This window comes from Phalacrocorax carbo, unplaced genomic scaffold, assembly GCF_963921805.1.
Source record: "Phalacrocorax carbo unplaced genomic scaffold, bPhaCar2.1 SCAFFOLD_68, whole genome shotgun sequence".
Classification (NCBI taxonomy): Eukaryota; Metazoa; Chordata; class Aves; order Suliformes; family Phalacrocoracidae; genus Phalacrocorax; species Phalacrocorax carbo.
In genome coordinates this window covers 473,446-494,461 of record NW_026990341.1, presented here as the reverse complement: position 1 = coordinate 494,461, position 21,016 = coordinate 473,446, and the positions used below count along the sequence as shown (strand labels likewise).

At 61.0% G+C, this 21,016-nt stretch overlaps 1 long non-coding RNA gene across 1 annotated transcript in view; it reads right to left on the bottom strand.

Annotated features, from left to right (window-relative positions):
- Window positions 1–9,668, bottom strand: part of LOC135311034 (uncharacterized) — a 51,093-nt gene extending 41,425 nt beyond the window's left edge. Inside the window, exon 1 of the long non-coding RNA XR_010370943.1 lies at window positions 9,595–9,668. This is a non-coding gene — a long non-coding RNA (uncharacterized LOC135311034). The remainder of the gene's footprint in view (window positions 1–9,594) is intronic.
- Window positions 9,669–21,016: the final 11,348 nt, after the last annotated feature.

Sequence of the window (21,016 nt, the reverse complement as noted above, 5' to 3'; positions counted from 1 at the left end):
AGACAAACGAAGAAACAAGTGAAAACAAACCAACAGCAATGGGCTAGCAAGACAGAGAGGGAGGAAATTGGGCAATAAATCATAGCAGCAAGGAGCTGGACAGAGAGAGATGAGGACAAACAAACAGCACGGGTCTACGTGACAGAGACCGTGGAATTAGAACACAGAGAGGGAGCCTGTCAGAGGTGGAGATAAAAGCAGCAGAGAGGGGAAGAGAGGCAGCAGAAAGAGGGAAGAGCAGGACAGAGACCAAGAAAGAACGATGAGGAGCAGGCTGGAAACACACAAAGAACCTGGGGCAGGCAGCACGACAGCGAGGGAGGAATGAAGTATAGGGGCAGAAAGCTGACAGAGCAAGATGGAGAAAGACAAGAAAAGCGACAAGAACAGGGCAGAGAGGGAAGTAAGAATTCACAGGGACAGGGAGCCGAGACAGCCAACGACAGAGGGAAGGGAACACCACAAAACGAACCACGGGGCTACGTGGTACAGAGCATGAGCAGGGAGAGAATTAACAATTAGGGACAGGGAGCCAGAGGAAAAAGAAAATACACCAAAAGGGAGATGGAGAGCAAAAGGAATCGCAATGCGTACAGAAAGAAGAGAGAACCAATTCTAAAATAGGGACATGGGGAAGCCAGAAAGGACAAAAGCTACAGGCTACAGGGCAGAGAGGGAAGAATTAACGAATAGACACAGAGAGCTGGGCAGAAAGAGACGGAGAAAGGCTAAAGATCACACGGCCACCAGGGAAGAGAGGGAGGAATTTAAAAAACAGGGGTAAGAAGCCAGAGAGAGGGAGGGAGAGGCAACAATAAAATGGGGACGGGCCACAGGGCAGCGAGGAGGGAACCGAGGAATAAGGAAAAGATGCCAAAGAGAACACAATGTAGTATGGAAAAAAGGAACAGCGGCCTATGGGGAAGGAGGAATTAAAGATCAGGCACTGGGAGGCAGACAGAGACAAACGAAGAAAAACCAACAGCAATGGGCTAGCAAGACAGAGAGGGAGGAAATTGGGCAATAAATCATAGCAGCAAGGAGCTGGACAGAGAGAGATGAGGACAAACAAACAGCACGGGTCTACGTGACAGAGACCGTGGAATTAGAACACAGAGAGGGAGCCTGTCAGAGGTGGAGATAAAAGCAGCAGAGAGGGGAAGAGAGGCAGCAGAAAGAGGGAAGAGCAGGACAGAGACCAAGAAAGAACGATGAGGAGCAGGCTGGAAACACACAAAGAACCTGGGGCAGGCAGCACGACAGCGAGGGAGGAATGAAGACTAGGGGCAGAAAGCTGACAGAGCAAGATGGAGAAAGACAAGAAAAGCGACAAGAACAGGGCAGAGAGGGAAGAAAGAAGCCACAGGGACAGGGAACCGAGACAGGCAACGGCGGAGGGAAGGGGCCGGGAAGGGAACACCACAAAACGAACCACGGGGCAACGTGGTACAGAGCATGAGCAGGGAGAGAATTAACAATTAGGGACAGGGAGCCAGAGGAAAAAGAAAATACACCAAAAGGGAGATGGAGAGCAAAAGGAATCGCAATGCGTACAGAAAGAAGAGAGAACCAATTCTAAAATAGGGACATGGGGAAGCCAGAAAGGACAAAAGCTACAGGCTACAGGGCAGAGAGGGAAGAATTAACGAATAGACACAGAGAGCTGGGCAGAAAGAGACGGAGAAAGGCTAAAGATCACACGGCCACCAGGGAAGAGAGGGAAAAATTTAAAAAACTGGGGTAAAAAGCCAGAGAGAGGGAGGGAGAGGCAACAATAAAATGGGGACGGGCCACAGGGCAGCGAGGAGGGAACCGAGGAATAAGGAAAAGATGCCAAAGAGAACACAATGTAGTATGGAAAAAAGGAACAGCGGCCTATGGGGAAGGAGGAATTAAAGATCAGGCACTGGGAGGCAGACAGAGACAAACGAAGAAAAACCAACAGCAATGGGCTAGCAAGACAGAGAGGGAGGAAATTGGGCAATAAATCATAGCAGCAAGGAGCTGGACAGAGAGAGATGAGGACAAACAGCACGGGTCTACGTGACAGAGACCGTGGAATTAGAACACAGAGAGGGAGCCTGTCAGAGGTGGAGATAAAAGCAGCAGAGAGGGGAACAGAGGCAGCAGAAAGAGGGAAGAGCAGGACAGAGACAAGAAAGAACGATGTGGAGCAGGCTGGAAACACACAAAGAACCTGGGGCAGGCAGCACGACAGCGAGGGAGGAATGAAGACTAGGGGCAGAAAGCTGACAGAGCAAGATGGAGAAAGACAAGAAAAGCGACAAGAACAGGGCAGAGAGGGAAGTAAGAATTCACAGGGACAGGGAGCCGAGACAGCCAACGACAGAGGGAAGGGAACCCCACAAAACGAACCACGGGGCTACGTGGTACAGAGCATGAGCAGGGAGAGAATTAACAATTAGGGACAGGGAGCCAGAGGAAAAAGAAAATACACCAAAAGGGAGATGGAGAGCAAAAGGAATCGCAATGCGTACAGAAAGAAGAGAGAACCAATTGTAAAATAGGGACATGGGGAAGCCAGAAAGGACAAAAGCTACAGGCTACAGGGCAGAGAGGGAAGAATTAACGAATAGACACAGAGAGCTGGGCAGAAAGAGACGGAGAAAGGCTAAAGATCTCACGGCCACCAGGGAAGAGAGGGAGGAATTTAAAAAACAGGGGTAAGAAGCCAGAGAGAGGGAGGGAGAGGCAACAATAAAATGGGGACGGTCCACAGGGCAGCGAGGAGGGAACCGAGGAATAAGGAAAAGATGCCAAAGAGAACACAATGTAGTATGGAAAAAAGGAACAGCGGCCTAGGGGGAAGGAGGAATTAAAGATCAGGCACTGGGAGGCAGACAGAGACAAACGAAGAAACAAGTGAAAACAAACCAACAGCAATGGGCTAGCAAGACAGAGAGGGAGGAAATTGGGCAATAAATCATAGCAGCAAGGAGCTGGACAGAGAGAGATGAGGACAAACAAACAGCACGGGTCTACGTGACAGAGACCGTGGAATTAGAACACAGAGAGGGAGCCTGTCAGAGGTGGAGATAAAAGCAGCAGAGAGGGGAAGAGAGGCAGCAGAAAGAGGGAAGAGCAGGACAGAGACCAAGAAAGAACGATGTGGAGCAGGCTGGAAACACACAAAGAACCTGGGGCAGGCAGCACGACAGCGAGGGAGGAATGAAGTATAGGGGCAGAAAGCTGACAGAGCAAGATGGAGAAAGACAAGAAAAGCGACAAGAACAGGGCAGAGAGGGAAGTAAGAATTCACAGGGACAGGGAGCCGAGACAGCCAACGGCGGAGGGAAGGGAACACCACAAAACGAACCACGGGGCTACGTGGTACAGAGCATGAGCAGGGAGAGAATTAACAATTAGGGACAGGGAGCCAGAGGAAAAAGAAAATACACCAAAAGGGAGATGGAGAGCAAAAGGAATCGCAATGCGTACAGAAAGAAGAGAGAACCAATTGTAAAATAGGGACATGGGGAAGCCAGAAAGGACAAAAGCTACAGGCTACAGGGCAGAGAGGGAAGAATTAACGAATAGACACAGAGAGCTGGGCAGAAAGAGACGGAGAAAGGCTAAAGATCACACGGCCACCAGGGAAGAGAGGGAGGAATTTAAAAAACAGGGGTAAGAAGCCAGAGAGAGGGAGGGAGAGGCAACAATAAAATGGGGACGGGCCACAGGGCAGCGAGGAGGGAACCGAGGAATAAGGAAAAGATGCCAAAGAGAACACAATGTAGTATGGAAAAAAGGAACAGCGGCCTATGGGGAAGGAGGAATTAAAGATCAGGCACTGGGAGGCAGACAGAGACAAACGAAGAAAAACCAACAGCAATGGGCTAGCAAGACAGAGAGGGAGGAAATTGGGCAATAAATCATAGCAGCAAGGAGCTGGACAGAGAGAGATGAGGACAAACAAACAGCACGGGTCTACGTGACAGAGACCGTGGAATTAGAACACAGAGAGGGAGCCTGTCAGAGGTGGAGATAAAAGCAGCAGAGAGGGGAAGAGAGGCAGCAGAAAGAGGGAAGAGCAGGACAGAGACCAAGAAAGAACGATGAGGAGCAGGCTGGAAACACACAAAGAACCTGGGGCAGGCAGCACGACAGCGAGGGAGGAATGAAGACTAGGGGCAGAAAGCTGACAGAGCAAGATGGAGAAAGACAAGAAAAGCGACAAGAACAGGGCAGAGAGGGAAGAAAGAAGCCACAGGGACAGGGAACCGAGACAGGCAACGGCGGAGGGAAGGGGCCGGGAAGGGAACACCACAAAACGAACCACGGGGCAACGTGGTACAGAGCATGAGCAGGGAGAGAATTAACAATTAGGGACAGGGAGCCAGAGGAAAAAGAAAATACACCAAAAGGGAGATGGAGAGCAAAAGGAATCGCAATGCGTACAGAAAGAAGAGAGAACCAATTGTAAAATAGGGACATGGGGAAGCCAGAAAGGACAAAAGCTACAGGCTACAGGGCAGAGAGGGAAGAATTAACGAATAGACACAGAGAGCTGGGCAGAAAGAGACGGAGAAAGGCTAAAGATCACACGGCCACCAGGGAAGAGAGGGAAAAATTTAAAAAACTGGGGTAAAAAGCCAGAGAGAGGGAGGGAGAGGCAACAATAAAATGGGGACGGTCCACAGGGCAGCGAGGAGGGAACCGAGGAATAAGGAAAAGATGCCAAAGAGAACACAATGTAGTATGGAAAAAAGGAACAGCGGCCTATGGGGAAGGAGGAATTAAAGATCAGGCACTGGGAGGCAGACAGAGACAAACGAAGAAAAACCAACAGCAATGGGCTAGCAAGACAGAGAGGGAGGAAATTGGGCAATAAATCATAGCAGCAAGGAGCTGGACAGAGAGAGATGAGGACAAACAAACAGCACGGGTCTACGTGACAGAGACCGTGGAATTAGAACACAGAGAGGGAGCCTGTCAGAGGTGGAGATAAAAGCAGCAGAGAGGGGAAGAGAGGCAGCAGAAAGAGGGAAGAGCAGGACAGAGACAAGAAAGAACGATGTGGAGCAGGCTGGAAACACACAAAGAACCTGGGGCAGGCAGCACGACAGCGAGGGAGGAATGAAGTATAGGGGCAGAAAGCTGACAGAGCAAGATGGAGAAAGACAAGAAAAGCGACAAGAACAGGGCAGAGAGGGAAGTAAGAATTCACAGGGACAGGGAGCCGAGACAGCCAACGACAGAGGGAAGGGAACCCCACAAAACGAACCACGGGGCTACGTGGTACAGAGCATGAGCAGGGAGAGAATTAACAATTAGGGACAGGGAGCCAGAGGAAAAAGAAAATACACCAAAAGGGAGATGGAGAGCAAAAGGAATCGCAATGCGTACAGAAAGAAGAGAGAACCAATTGTAAAATAGGGACATGGGGAAGCCAGAAAGGACAAAAGCTACAGGCTACAGGGCAGAGAGGGAAGAATTAACGAATAGACACAGAGAGCTGGGCAGAAAGAGACGGAGAAAGGCTAAAGATCTCACGGCCACCAGGGAAGAGAGGGAGGAATTTAAAAAACAGGGGTAAGAAGCCAGAGAGAGGGAGGGAGAGGCAACAATAAAATGGGGACGGTCCACAGGGCAGCGAGGAGGGAACCGAGGAATGAGAAAGAGGCCAAAGAGAACACAATGTAGTATGGAAAAAAGGAACAGCGGCCTATGGGGAAGGAGGAATTAAAGATCAGGCACTGGGAGGCAGACAGAGACAAACGAAGAAAAACCAACAGCAATGGGCTAGCAAGACAGAGAGGGAGGAAATTGGGCAATAAAACATAGCAGCAAGGAGCTGGACAGAGAGATGAGGACAAACAAACAGCACGGGTCTACGTGACAGAGAACGTGGAATTAGAACACAGAGAGGGAGCCTGTCAGAGGTGGAGATAAAAGCAGCAGAGAGGGGAAGAGAGGCAGCAGAAAGAGGGAAGAGCAGGACAGAGACCAAGAAAGAACGATGAGGAGCAGGCTGGAAACACACAAAGAACCTGGGGCAGGCAGCACGACAGCGAGGGAGGAATGAAGACTAGGGGCAGAAAGCTGACAGAGCAAGATGGAGAAAGACAAGAAAAGCGACAAGAACAGGGCAGAGAGGGAAGAAAGAAGCCACAGGGACAGGGAACCGAGACAGGCAACGGCGGAGGGAAGGGGCCGGGAAGGGAACCCCACAAAACGAACCACGGGGCTACGTGGTACAGAGCATGAGCAGGGAGAGAATTAACAATTAGGGACAGGGAGCCAGAGGAAAAAGAAAATACACCAAAAGGGAGATGGAGAGCAAAAGGAATCGCAATGCGTACAGAAAGAAGAGAGAACCAATTCTAAAATAGGGACATGGGGAAGCCAGAAAGGACAAAAGCTACAGGCTACAGGGCAGAGAGGGAAGAATTAACGAATAGACACAGAGAGCTGGGCAGAAAGAGACGGAGAAAGGCTAAAGATCTCACGGCCACCAGGGAAGAGAGGGAGGAATTTAAAAAACAGGGGTAAAAAGCCAGAGAGAGGGAGGGAGAGGCAACAATAAAATGGGGACGGGCCACAGGGCAGCGAGGAGGGAACCGAGGAATAAGGAAAAGATGCCAAAGAGAACACAATGTAGTATGGAAAAAAGGAACAGCGGCCTAGGGGGAAGGAGGAATTAAAGATCAGGCACTGGGAGGCAGACAGAGACAAACGAAGAAAAACCAACAGCAATGGGCTAGCAAGACAGAGAGGGAGGAAATTGGGCAATAAATCATAGCAGCAAGGAGCTGGACAGAGAGATGAGGACAAACAAACAGCACGGGTCTACGTGACAGAGACCGTGGAATTAGAACACAGAAAGGGAGCCTGTCAGAGGTGGAGATAAAAGCAGCAGAGAGGGGAAGAGAGGCAGCAGAAAGAGGGAAGAGCAGGACAGAGACCAAGAAAGAACGATGTGGAGCAGGCTGGAAACACACAAAGAACCTGGGGCAGGCAGCACGACAGCGAGGGAGGAATGAAGTATAGGGGCAGAAAGCTGACAGAGCAAGATGGAGAAAGACAAGAAAAGCGACAAGAACAGGGCAGAGAGGGAAGTAAGAATTCACAGGGACAGGGAGCCGAGACAGCCAACGACAGAGGGAAGGGAACACCACAAAACGAACCACGGGGCTACGTGGTACAGAGCATGAGCAGGGAGAGAATTAACAATTAGGGACAGGGAGCCAGAGGAAAAAGAAAATACACCAAAAGGGAGATGGAGAGCAAAAGGAATCGCAATGCGTACAGAAAGAAGAGAGAGAACCAATTCTAAAATAGGGACATGGGGAAGCCAGAAAGGACAAAAGCTACAGGCTACAGGGCAGAGAGGGAAGAATTAACGAATAGACACAGAGAGCTGGGCAGAAAGAGACGGAGAAAGGCTAAAGATCTCACGGCCACCAGGGAAGAGAGGGAGGAATTTAAAAAACAGGGGTAAGAAGCCAGAGAGAGGGAGGGAGAGGCAACAATAAAATGGGGACGGGCCACAGGGCAGCGAGGAGGGAACCGAGGAATAAGGAAAAGATGCCAAAGAGAACACAATGTAGTATGGAAAAAAGGAACAGCGGCCTATGGGGAAGGAGGAATTAAAGATCAGGCACTGGGAGGCAGACAGAGACAAACGAAGAAAAACCAACAGCAATGGGCTAGCAAGACAGAGAGGGAGGAAATTGGGCAATAAATCATAGCAGCAAGGAGCTGGACAGAGAGAGATGAGGACAAACAAACAGCACGGGTCTACGTGACAGAGACCGTGGAATTAGAACACAGAAAGGGAGCCTGTCAGAGGTGGAGATAAAAGCAGCAGAGAGGGGAAGAGAGGCAGCAGAAAGAGGGAAGAGCAGGACAGAGACCAAGAAAGAACGATGTGGAGCAGGCTGGAAACACACAAAGAACCTGGGGCAGGCAGCACGACAGCGAGGGAGGAATGAAGACTAGGGGCAGAAAGCTGACAGAGCAAGATGGAGAAAGACAAGAAAAGCGACAAGAACAGGGCAGAGAGGGAAGAAAGAAGCCACAGGGACAGGGAGCCGAGACAGGCAACGGCGGAGGGAAGGGGCCGGGAAGGGAACACCACAAAAAGAACCACGGGGCTACGTGGTACAGAGCATGAGCAGGGAGAGAATTAACAATTAGGGACAGGGAGCCAGAGGAAAAAGAAAATACACCAAAAGGGAGATGGAGAGCAAAAGGAATTGCAATGCGTACAGAAAGAAAAGAAAAACATTTCTAAATAGGGACGGGTCTACGTGGAATTAGAACACAGAGAGAGCCGGACAGAGAGGGGCCGAGAGAAATCTAGATAGGCTACAGTGGGCAGAGGCAGGGATTAAAACCTAGGGACAGGGAGCTGGACAGAGAGATGGAGATCACAGGAAACAGCGGTGGGTGCAGGAAGAGCAGGAATTCAAGAATAGGGAAAGGGAGCTGGACAGAGAAGAACTCAGAAAGGCAAGAACAGTAGCAGGGTACAGAGCAGAGAAGACGAATAAAAAGCGCGGGGGGAGCGTTGAGGCAGACAGAGAGATTAAGAAAATGTCACGGGCTACGTGGCAAAGCAGGAGGAATTCAGAAATGGGGACGGGAACCAAGGAAGAGTGAGTTGGTGAAGGATAACGGGCATTAGAAGTGAGGGACGGGGAGCTGGGAAAAGCGAGAGGCAGAGAAAAACAGGATCACACAAAGCCAAAAAAGAAGAAACAGAACAACAGGAACAAGTGTAACCAAAGCGATGAAATCAATCAACCAGAGACGTTGTTACACTATGGGAACATGGAGCGTACGAATCAGTGTATCTGTTGATCTGCATTTTAGTCCCTAGGTAATCATTAATGTGAACAGACCAATAGGCAATGTGCTTCTGTCAGAAAAGGATGACAAAACGCGGTTTCGTGTAGCGGACTGAGAAAACTAGCCAAGACTGGCAAGATTAAGAGCCAAGACGGCAAAAGGCAATTCCGGCAGGGGGAAGATCGCGACCACCGACTCACGGACCACCACCGACTCAAGTAACAGCACCTACTCAGAAGAGGACAACCGAGCCTGCGCAGTAATTTACATAAGGAAAGAGCAAGTTTGTACCAATCAGTAGACAGGACAATAATGAATATGTCTGACTACGTAAAATTTTGAGCTATAAATTGTAGGGGAAAGGTGCGTGAGGTACGCACGTTAGGAGGAGCGATCCCCGTGCATCCGGCGCCGTGAATAAAGAATGCCTGCTCTTTAATACTAAATTGGAGTTACAGAGTTGTTTCCAATTTTACCACGTTTTTCAGTAACACAGGGAGTCACACCAAGAGAGCCAGAGAAAGACAAAATACCGACAGGCTACAGGACAGAGCAGGAGGAATACAAAAAACAGAGCCAGAGCCAGGGAGAGAGGCAGAGAAAGAAAAAGTAGCCACAGGCTACAGGACAGAGAGAGGACTGAAAAGACAGGGAGGCATGCAGCCACTCAGAGGTAGATGGAGAAAGCAGGTGCGGGGAAAGAGAGGGGGCCAGGGGAGAGACAGGGAGGGCCCAGGATGCACAAGAGAGGCAATGGGGCCCCAGTGGCCCAGGACTCACTGTGACTCTCGCTCTCAGCGCTGCTGGCACAATTTAGCCGTTCAGATGCTTCTTTCCCCTTCTCTCCTCCTTTTTTTTCTGCAGCTCCATGTTCTGAGTGTTTATTGCAAAAAATACTCTTACCCTAGAAGAGGCGCCTTTAGCATAGAGCAAGGAGCAAAGCACAGGTATTCTTTTGCATGCGCTTACTCCACCAGATATCCCAGAGACCCAGTTACAACTTTGGACATTGCCTTTTGGTGTGGGTAAAATCTGGCCTATGGGGCACTAATATAACAGAAAAATGCAGTAGCCCGGAATAAGAAGGTTTTGCTTAGTGGGAGGCTATGCAGGTTCAGAGATCCAACCTGTGTGTGCTCGTGTGTCCCTGGAGGACGGAGAGTCCCGGCAATGTGTCATGGCATGGCCACTTAGTTGTGGGAGCAAACATGGTAGGTTATGCGTTAACCCGCCTGTGTCGGTGCAACACTTAATGGGGTTCGGCCAGGCACATTTCTTCGCCGCAGAAACATTTAACGGGATCCTACCAGGCACTTTTGTTAGGCGGCAAAACAAGTAAAAGGGCCCGGCCTGGCATTTCCGGTAGTCAATGCGAAAACTAATGTCATCCCGCCGGGATCTTCCCGTTGTAAGTCAACACTTGCTGTCATTTGGATACGCTCTTCTACTACGTTGTGCAGAAATTAATGCCTTCCTGCAGGGTATCTGCAGTCATCTGCGCAGAATTTAGTCGCGTTCGCGACATTATTTCACGTAGGCAACAGCTAATGGTGTCCTACCGGGCTTTTCCGGAGTCGACGCAGCACTTAAAAGGATCCTACAAGGTACTTCCGGTATTTGGAAAGACAGTGTCACCCGGACAGACACCTACATGAGTCAGTGGAACTCTTAATATGGCTACAGCCGAGCACTTCCTGTCGTCTCTGTAATCCTTAGGAAGATCGAGTCAGGAAAGTCTGATAATGATAAAACACGTAAAAGACTAAGCTTTCGAAGAGGCAAAGTGCTGTAGGGCGATGAATGGAGACACCTGGAAATAACTTTAAGTGTTCACATTTGCCATGAATTAGGCGTAAAAGCGGACCTGGAATGGCCAGCGCTGAAAAACCTCACCCCCAGAATGCAGTGACACAGAAAAACCGGACAGGATTGGGGCCGCCGCGCAAAAACCGGAGCAGATCCGGCCCGCGGAACAGGCCGCCGCGCAAAAACTGGACGGGATCGGGGCCGCCACGCAAAAACAGGACCGGATCCGGCCCACGGAACAGGCTGCCGCACAAAAACTGGAGCAGATCGGAGCCACCGCGCAAAAACCGGAGCGGATCCGGCCCGCGGAACGGGCCGCCGCGCAAAAACAGGACCGGCTCGGGGCCGCCGCACAAAAAGCGGAGCGGATCTGGCCCGCGGAACGGGCTGCCGCGCAAAAACCGGACCGTATCGGGGCCGCCGCGCAAAAACCGGAGCGGATGCGGCCCGCGGAACGGGCCGCCGCGCAAAAACCGGACCGGATCGGGGCCGCCGTGCAAAAACCGGACCGGCTCCGGCCCGCGGAACTGACTGCCGCACAAAAACCGGAGCGGATCGGGGCCGCCGCGCAAAAACCGGAGCGGATGCGGCCCGCGGAACGGGCCTCCGCGCAAAAACCGGAGCGGATCCGGCCCGCGGAACGGGCCGCCGCGCAAAAACTGGAGCGGATCGGGGCCGCCGTGCAAAAACCGGACCGGCTCCGGCCCGCGGAACTGGCTGCCGCACAAAAACCGGAGCGGATCGGGGCCGCCGCGCAAAAACCGGAGCGGATCCGGCCCGCGGAACGGGACGCCGCGCAAAAACCGGAGCGGATCGGGGCCGCCGCGCAAAAAGCGGAGCGGATCCGGCCCGCGGAACGGGCCACCGCGCAAAAACCGGACCGGATCGGGGCCGCCGCGCAAAAACCAGAGCGGATGCGGCCCGCGGAACGGGCCGCCGCGCAAAAACCGGAGCGGATCGGGGCCGCCGCGCAAAAACCGGAGCGGATCCGGCCCGCGGAACGGGCCGCCGCGCAAAAATCGGACCGGATCGGGGCCGCCGCGCAAAAACCGGAGCGGATCCGGCCCGCGGAACGGGCCACGGCGCAAAAACCGGACCGTATCGGGGCCGCCGCGCAAAAACCGGAGCGGATCCGGCCCGCGGAACAGGCCGCCGCGCAAAAACCGGAGCGGATCGGGGCCGCCGCGCAAAAACCGGAGCAGATCCGGCCCGCGGAACGGGCCGCGGCGCAAAAACCAGACAGGCTCGGGGCCGCCGCGCAAAAACCGGAGCGGATCCGGCCCGCGGAACAGGCTGCCGCGCAAAAACCGGAGCGGATCGGGCCCGCCTCGCAAAAACCGGAGCGGATCCGGCCCGCGGAACGGGCCGCCGCGCAAAAACCGGAGCGGATCGGGGCCGCCGCGCAAAAACCGGAGCGGATCCGGCCCGCAGAACGGGCCGCGGCGCAAAAACCGGACTGGATGCGGCCCACGGAAGGGGCCGCCGGGCAAAAACCGGACCGGATCGGAGCCACCACGCAAAAACCGGAGCGGATCCGGCCCGCGGAAAGGGCCGCGGCACAAAAACTGGACCGGCTCGGATCCGCCGCGCAAAAACCGGAGCGGATCGGGGCCACCGCGCAAAAACCGGAGCGGATTGGGGCCACCGCGCAAAAACCGGACCGGATCCGGCCCGCGGAACGGGCTGCCGCGCAAAAACCGGACCGGCTCGGGGCTGCCGCGCAAAAACCGGAGCGGATCCGGCCCGTGGAACGGGCCGCCGCGCAAAAACCGGAGCGGATCGGGGCCGCCGTGCAAAAACCGGAGCGGATCCGGCCCGCGGAACGGGCTGCCGCACAAAAACCGGAGCGGATCGGGGCCGCCGCGCAAAAACCGGAGCGGATGCGGCCCGCGGAACGGGACGCCGCGCAAAAACCGGAGCGGATCGGGGCCGCCGCGCAAAAACCGGAGCGGATCCGGCCCGCGGAACGGGCCGCGGCGCAAAAACCGGACAGGATCGGGGCCGCCGCGCAAAAACCGGAGAGGATCCGGCCCGCGGAACGGGCCGCGGCGCAAAAACCGGACTGGATGCGGCCCGCGGAACGGGCCGCCGGGCAAAAACCGGACCGGATCGGAGCCACCGCGCAAAAACCGGAGCGGATCCGGCCCGCGGAACGGGCCGCCGCGCAAAAACCGGAGTGGATCGGGGCCGCCGCGCAAAAACCGGAGCGGATCCGGCCCGCGGAATGGGCCGCCGCGCAAAAACCGGAGCGGATCCGGCCCGCAGAACGGGCCGCCGCGCAAAAACCGGAGCGGATCGGGGCCGCCGCGCAAAAACCGGAGCGGATCCGGCCCGCGGAACGGGCCGCCGCGCAAAAACCGGACCGGATCGGGGCCGCCGTGCAAAAACGGGACTGGATGCGGCCCGCGGAACGGGCCGCCGCGCAAAAACCAGAGTGGATCGGGGCCGCCGCGCAAAAACCGGAGCGGATCCGGCCCGCGGAACAGGCCGCCGCGCAAAAACCGGAGCGGATCGGGGCCGCCGCGCAAAAACCGGACCGGATCCGGCCCGCAGAACGGGCCGCCGCGCAAAAACCGGAGCGGATCGTGGCCGCCGCGCAAAAACCGGACCGGATCCAGCCCGCGGAACGGGCCGCCGCGCAAAAACCAGACAGGATCGGGGCCGCCGCGCAAAAAGCGGAGCGGATCCGGCCCGCGGAACGGGCCGCCGCGCAAAAACCGGACCGGCTCGGAGCCGCCGCGCAAAAACCGGACCAGATCCGGCCCGCGGAACGGGCCGCCGCGCAAAAACCGGAGCGGATCGGGTCCGCCGCGCAAAAACCGGAGCGGATGCGGCCCACGGAACGGGCCGCCGCGCAAAAACCGGAGCGGATCGGGGCAGCCGTGCAAAAACCGGACCGGCTCCGGGCCGCGGAACGGGCTGCCGCACAAAAACCGTACGGGATCGGGGCCGCCGCGCAAAAACCGGAGCGGATCCGGCCCGCGGAACGGGCCGCCGCGCAAAACCGGATCGGATCGGGGCCGCCGCGCAAAAAGCGGAGCGGATCCGGCCCGCGGAACGGGCCGCCGCGCAAAAACCGGACAGGATCGGGGCCGCCGCGCAAAAACCGGAGCGGATCCGGCCCGCAGAACGGGCCGCGGCGCAAAAACCGGACTGGATGCGGCCCACGGAACGGGCCGCCGGGCAAAAACCGGACCGGATCGGAGCCACCGCGCAAAAACCGGAGCGGATCCGGCCCGCGGAACGGGCCGCCGCGCAAAAACCGGAGTGGATCGGGGCCGCCGCGCAAAAACCGGAGCGGATCCGGCCCGCGGAACGGGCCGCCGCGCAAAAACCGGAGCGGATCGTGGCCGCCGCGCAAAAACCGGATCGGATCCGGCCCGCAGAACGGGCCGCCGCGCAAAAACCGGACCGGATCGGGGCCGCCGCGCAAAAACCGGAGCGGATCCAGCCCGCGGAACGGGCCGCCGCGGAAAAACCAGACCGGATCGGGGCCGCCGCGCAAAAAGTGAAGCGGATCGGGCCCGCAGAACGGGCCGCCGCGCAAAAACCGGGCCGGCTCGGGGCCGCGGCGCAAAAACCGGACCGGCTCCGGCCCGCGGAACGGGCTGCCGCACAAAAACCGTACGGGATCGGGGCCGCCGCGCAAAAAGCGGAGCGGATCGGGGCCCGCGGAACGGGCCACCGCGCAAAAACCGGACCGGATCGGGGCCGCCGCGCAAAAACCGGAGCGGATCCGGCCCGCGGAACGGGCCGCCGCGCAAAAACCGGAGAGGATCGGGGCCGCCGCGCAAAAACCGGAGCGGATCCGGCCCGCGGAACAGGCCGCCGCGCAAAAACCGGAGCGGATCGGGGCCGCCGTGCAAAAACCGGAGCGGATCCGGCCCGCGGAACGGGCTGCCGCACAAAAACCGTACGGGATCGGGGCCACCGCGCAAAAACCGGACCGGATCCGGCCCGCGGAACGGGCCGCCGCGCAAAAATCGGACCGGATCGGGGCCGCCGCGCAAAAACCGGACCGGATGCGGCCCGCGGAACGGGCCGCCGCGCAAATATCGGACCGGATCGGAGCCACCGCGCAAAAACCGGAGCGGATCCGGCCCACGGAACGGGCCGCCGCGCAAAAACCGGACAGGATCGTGGCCGCCGCGCAAAAACCGGAGCGGATCCGGCCCGCGGAACGGGCCACCGCGCAAAAACCGGACCGGATCGGGGCCACCGCGCAAAAACCGGAGCGGATCCGGCCCGCGGAACGGGCCGCCGCGCAAAAACTGGAGCGGATCGGGGCCGCCGCGCAAAAACCGGACCGGATCCGGCCCGCGGAACGGGCCGCCGGGCAAAAACCGTACGGGATCGGAGCCACCGCGCAAAAACCGGAGCGGATGCGGCCCGCGGAACGGGCCGCCGCGCAAAAACCGGAGCGGATCGTGGCCGCCGCGCAAAAACCGGATCGGATCCGGCCCGCAGAACGGGCCGCCGCGCAAAAACCGGACCGGATCGGGGCCGCCGCGCAAAAACCGGAGCGGATCCAGCCCGCGGAACGGGCCGCCGCGGAAAAACCAGACCGGATCGGGGCCGCCGCGCAAAAAGTGAAGCGGATCGGGCCCGCAGAACGGGCCGCCGCGCAAAAACCGGGCCGGCTCGGGGCCGCGGCGCAAAAACCGGACCGGCTCCGGCCCGCGGAACGGGCTGCCGCACAAAAACCGTACGGGATCGGGGCCGCCGCGCAAAAAGCGGAGCGGATCGGGGCCCGCGGAACGGGCCACCGCGCAAAAACCGGACCGGATCGGGGCCGCCGCGCAAAAACCGGAGCGGATCCGGCCCGCGGAACGGGCCGCCGCGCAAAAACCGGAGAGGATCGGGGCCGCCGCGCAAAAACCGGAGCGGATCCGGCCCGCGGAACAGGCCGCCGCGCAAAAACCGGAGCGGATCGGGGCCGCCGTGCAAAAACCGGAGCGGATCCGGCCCGCGGAACGGGCTGCCGCACAAAAACCGTACGGGATCGGGGCCACCGCGCAAAAACTGGACCGGATCCGGCCCGCGGAACGGGCCGCCGCGCAAAAATCGGACCGTATCGGGGCCGCCGCGCAAAAACCGGACCGGATGCGGCCCGCGGAACGGGCCGCCGCGCAAATATCGGACCGGATCGGAGCCACCGCGCAAAAACCGGAGCGGATCCGGCCCACGGAACGGGCCGCCGCGCAAAAACCGGACAGGATCGTGGCCGCCGCGCAAAAACCGGAGCGGATCCGGCCCGCGGAACGGGCCGCCGCGCAAAAACCGGACCGGCTCGGGGCCACCGCGCAAAAACCGGAGCGGATCCGGCCCGCGGAACGGGCCGCCGCGCAAAAACCGGAGCGGATCGGGGCCGCCGCGCAAAAACCGGACCGGATCCGGCCCGCGGAACGGGCCGCCGCGCAAAAACCGTACGGGATCGGGGCCACCGCGCAAAAACCGGAGCGGATGCGGCCCGCGGAACGGGCCGCCGCACAAAAACCGGACCGGATCTGGTCCGCGGAACGGGCCGCGGCACAAAAACCGGAGCGGATCGTGGCCGCCGCGCAAAAACCGGACCGGATCCGGCCCGCGGAACGGGCCGCCGCGCAAAAACCGGACCGGATCGGAGCCACCGCGCAAAAACCGGAGCGGATGCGGCCCGCGGAACGGGCCGCCGCGCAAAAACCGGACCGGCTCGGGGCCGCCGCGCAAAAACCGGAGCGGATCCGGCCCGCGGAACGGGCCGCCGCGCAAAATCCGGACCGGATCAAGGCTGCCGCGCAAAAACCGGACTGGATCCGGCCCGCGGAACTGGCCACCGCGCAAAAACCGGAGCGGATCCGGCCCGTGGAACGGGCCGCCGCGCAAAAACCGGACCGGCTCGGGGCCACCGCGCAAAAACAGGAGCGGATGCGGCCCGCGGAACGGGCCGCCAAGCAAAAACCGGACCGGATCGGGGCCGCCGCGCAAAAACCGGATCGGATCCGGCCCGCGGAACGGGCCGCCGCGCAAAAACCAGACAGGCTCGGGGCCGCCGCGCAAAAACCGGAGCGGATCCGGCCCGCAGAAGGGGCCGCCGCGCAAAAACCGGAGCGGATCGGGGCCGCCGCGCAAAAACCGGACCGGATCCGGCCCGCGGAACGGGCCGCCGCGCAAAAACCGGAGAGGATCGGGGCCGCCGCGCAAAAACCGGAGCGGATCCGGCCCGCAGAACGGGCCGCCGCGCAAAAACCGGAGCGGATCGTGGCCGCCGCGCAAAAACCGGACCGGATTCAGCCCGCGGAACGGGCCGCCGCGGAAAAACCGGAGCGGATCGGGGCCGCAGCGCAAAAACCGGACCGGCTCGGGGCCGCCGCGCAAAAACCGGAGCGGATCCGGTCCGCGGCTCGGGGCCGCCGCGCAAAAACCGGAGCGGATCGGGGCCGCCGTGCAAAAACCGGAGCGGATCCGGCCCGCGGAACGGGCCACCGCGCAAAAATCGGACCGGATCGGGGCCGCCGCGCAAAAACCGGAGCGGATCCGGCCCGCGGAACGGGACGCCGCGCAAAAACCGGAGCGGATCGGGGCCGCCGCGCAAAAAGCGGAGCGGCTCCGGCCCGCGGAACGGGCCGCCGCGCAAAAACCGGAGTGGATCGGGGCCGCCGCGCAAAAAGCGGAGCGGATCCGGCCCGCGGAACGGGCCGCCGCGCAAAAACCGGACAGGATCGGGGCCGCCGCGCAAAAACCGGACCGGATGCGGCCCGCGGAACGGGCCGCCGCGCAAATATCGGACCGGATCGGAGCCACCGCGCAAAAACCGGAGCGGATCCGGCCCACGGAACGGGCCGCCGCGTAAAAACCGGACAGGATCGTGGCCGCCGCGCAAAAACCGGAGCGGATCCGGCCCGCGGAACGGGCCGCCGCGCAAAAACCGGACCGGCTTGGGGCCACCGCGCAAAAACCGGAGCGGATCCGGCCCGCGGAACGGGCCGCCGCGCAAAAACCGGAGCGGATCCGGCCCGCGGAACGGGCCGCCGGGCAAAAACCGTACGGGATCGGAGCCACCGCGCAAAAACCGGAGCGGATGCGGCCCGCGGAACGGGCCGCCGCGCAAAAACCGGACCGGATCTGGTCCGCGGAACGGGCCTCGGCACAAAAACCGGAGCGGATCGGGGCCGCCGCGCAAAAACCGGACCGGATCCGGCCCGCGGAACGGGCCGCCGCGCAAAAACCGGAGCGGATCGGGGCCGCCGCGCAAAAACCGGACCGGATTCAGCCCGCGGAACGGGCCGCCGCGGAAAAACCGGAGCGGATCGGGGCCGCCGCGCAAAAACCGGAGCGGATCCGGCCCGCGGAACGGGCCGCCGCGCAAAAACCGGACCAGCTCGGGGCCGCCGCGCAAAAACCGGAGCGGATCCGGCCCGCGGAACGGGCCGCCGCGCAAAAACCGGACCGGCTCGGGGCCACCGCGCAAAAACCGGAGCGGCTCCGTCCCGCGGAACGGGCCGCCGCGCAAAAACCGGAGCGGATTGGGGCCACCGCGCAAAAACCGGAGCGGATCCGGCCCGCGGAACGGGCCGCCGCACAAAAACCGGAGCGGATCGGGGCCGCCGCGCAAAAACCGGAGCGGATCCGGCCCGCGGAACGGGCCGCCGCGCAAAAACCGGAGCGGATCGGGGCCGCCGCGCAAAAACCGGAGCGGATCCGGCCCGCGGAACGGGCCGCCGCGCAAAAACCGGACCGTATCGGGGCCGCCGTGCAAAAACCGGACCGGCTCCGGCCCGCGGAACGGGCTGCCGCACAAAAACCGTACGGGATCGGGGCCGCCGCGCAAAAACCGGACCAGATCCGGCCCGCGGAACGGGCCGCCGCGCAAAAATCGGACCGGCTCGGGGCCGCCGCGCAAAAACCGGACCGGATGCGGCCCGCGGAACGGGCCGCTGCGCAAATATCGGACCGGATCGGAGCCACCGCGCAAAAACCGGAGCGGATCCGGCCCGCGGAACGGGCCGCCGCGCAAAAACCGGAGCGGATCGGGGCCGCCGCGCAAAAACCGGAGCGGATCCGGCCCGCGGAACGGGCCGCCGCGCAAAAACCGGACCGGCTCGGGGCAAACGCGCAAAAACCGGAGCGGATCCGGCCCGCGGAACGGGCCGCCGCGCAAAAACCGGAGCGGATCGGGGCCGCCGCGCAAAAACCGGACCGGATCCGGCCCGCGGAACGGGCCGCCGCGCAAAAACCGTACGGGATCGGAGCCACCGCGCAAAAACCGGAGCGGATGCGGCCCGCGGAACGGGCCGCCGCGCAAAAACCGGACCGGATCCGGTCCGCGGAATGGGCCGCGGCACAAAAACCGGAGCGGATCGGGGCCGCCGCGCAAAAACCGGAGCGGATCCGGCCCGCGGAACGGGCCGCCGCGCAAAAACCGGACCGGATCGGAGCCACCGCGCAAAAACCGGAGCGGATGCGGCCCGCGGAACGGGCCGCCGCGCAAAAACCGGAGCGGATCCGGCCCGCGGAACGGGCCGCCGCGCAAAATCCGGACCGGATCTGGGCTGCCGCGCAAAAACCGGACTGGATCCGGCCCGCGGAACTGGCCACCGCGCAAAAACCGGAGCGGATCCGGCCCGCGGAACGGGCCGCCGCGCAAAATGCGGACCGGATCTGGGCTGCCGCGCAAAAACCGGACTGGATCCGGCCCGCGGAACTGGCCGCCGCGCAAAAACCGGACCGGCTCGGGGCCACCGCGCAAAAACAGGAGCGGATGCGGCCCGCGGAACGGGCCGCCGCGCAAAAACCGGACCGGCTCGGTGCCGCCGCGCAAAAACCGGACCGGATCCGGCCCGCGGAACGGGCCGCCGCGCAAAAACCGGATGCGGATCGGGGCCGCCGCGCAAAAACCGGAGCGGATCCGGCCCGCAGAAGGGGCCGCCGCGCAAAAACCGGAGCGGATCGGGGCCGCCGCGCAAAAACCGGAGCGGATTCAGCCCGCGGAACGGGCCGCCGCGGAAAAACAGGAGCGGATCGGGGCCGCCGCGCAAAAACCGGAGCGGATCCGGCCCGCGGAACGGGCCGCCGCGCAAAAACCGGACCAGCTCGGGGCCGCCGCGCAAAAACCGGAGCGGATCCGGCCCGCGGAACCGGCCGCCGCGCAAAAACCGGAGAGGATCGGGGCCGCCGCGCAAAAACCGGACCGGATCCGGCCCGCAGAACGGGCCGCCGCGCAAAAACCGGAGCGGATCGTGGCCGCCGCGCAAAAACCGGACCGGATTCAGCCCGCGGAACGGGCCGCCGCGCAAAAACCGGAGCGGATCGGGGCCGCCGCGCAAAAACCGGAGCGGATCCGGCCCGCGGAACGGGCCGCCGCGCAAAAACCGGACCAGCTCAGGGCCGCCGCGCAAAAACCGGAGCGGATCCGGCCCGCGGAACGGGCCGCCGCGCAAAAACCGGACCGGCTCGGGGCCGCCGCGCAAAAACCGGAGCGGCTCCGGCCCGCGGAACGGGCCGCCGCGCAAAAACCGGAGCGGATTGGGGCCACCGCGCAAAAACCGGACCGGATCCGGCCTGCGGAACGGGCTGCCGCGCAAAAACCGGACCGGCTCGGGGCCGCCGCGCAAAAACCGGAGCGGATCCGGCCCACGGAACGGGCCGCCGCGCAAAAACCGGAGCGGATCGGGGCCGCCGTGCAAAAACCGGAGCGGATCCGGCCCGCGGAACGGGCTGCCGCACAAAAACCGTACGGGATCGGGGCCGCCGCGCAAAAACCGGAGCGGATCCGGCCCGCGGAACGGGACGCCGCGCAAAAACCGGAGCGGATCGGGGCCGCCGCGCAAAAAGCGGAGCGGATCCGGCCCGCGGAACGGGCCGCCGCGCAAAAACCGGACAGGATCGGGGCCGCCGCGCAAAAACCGGACCGGATGCGGCCCGCGGAACGGGCCGCCGCGCAAAAACCGGAGCGGATCGGAGCCACCGCGCAAAAACCGGAGCGGATCCGGCCCACGGAACGGGCCGCCGCGCAAAAACCGGACAGGATCGGGGCCGCCGCGCAAAAACCGGAGCGGATCCGGCCCGCGGAACGGGCCGCCGCGCAAAAACCGGACAGGATCGGGGCCACCGCGCAAAAACCGGAGCGGATCCGGCCCGCGGAACGGGCCGCCGCGCAAAAACCGGAGCGGATCGGGGCCGCCGCGCAAAAACCGGACCGGATCCGGCCCGCGGAACGGGCCGCCGGGCAAAAACCGTACGGGATCGGAGCCACCGCGCAAAAACCGGAGCGGATGCGGCCCGCGGAACGGGCCGCCGCGCAAAAACCGGACCGGATCTGGTCCGCGGAACGGGCCGCGGCACAAAAACCGGAGCGGATCGGGGCCGCGGCGCAAAAACCGGAGCAGATCCGGCCCGCGGAACGGGCCGCCGCGCA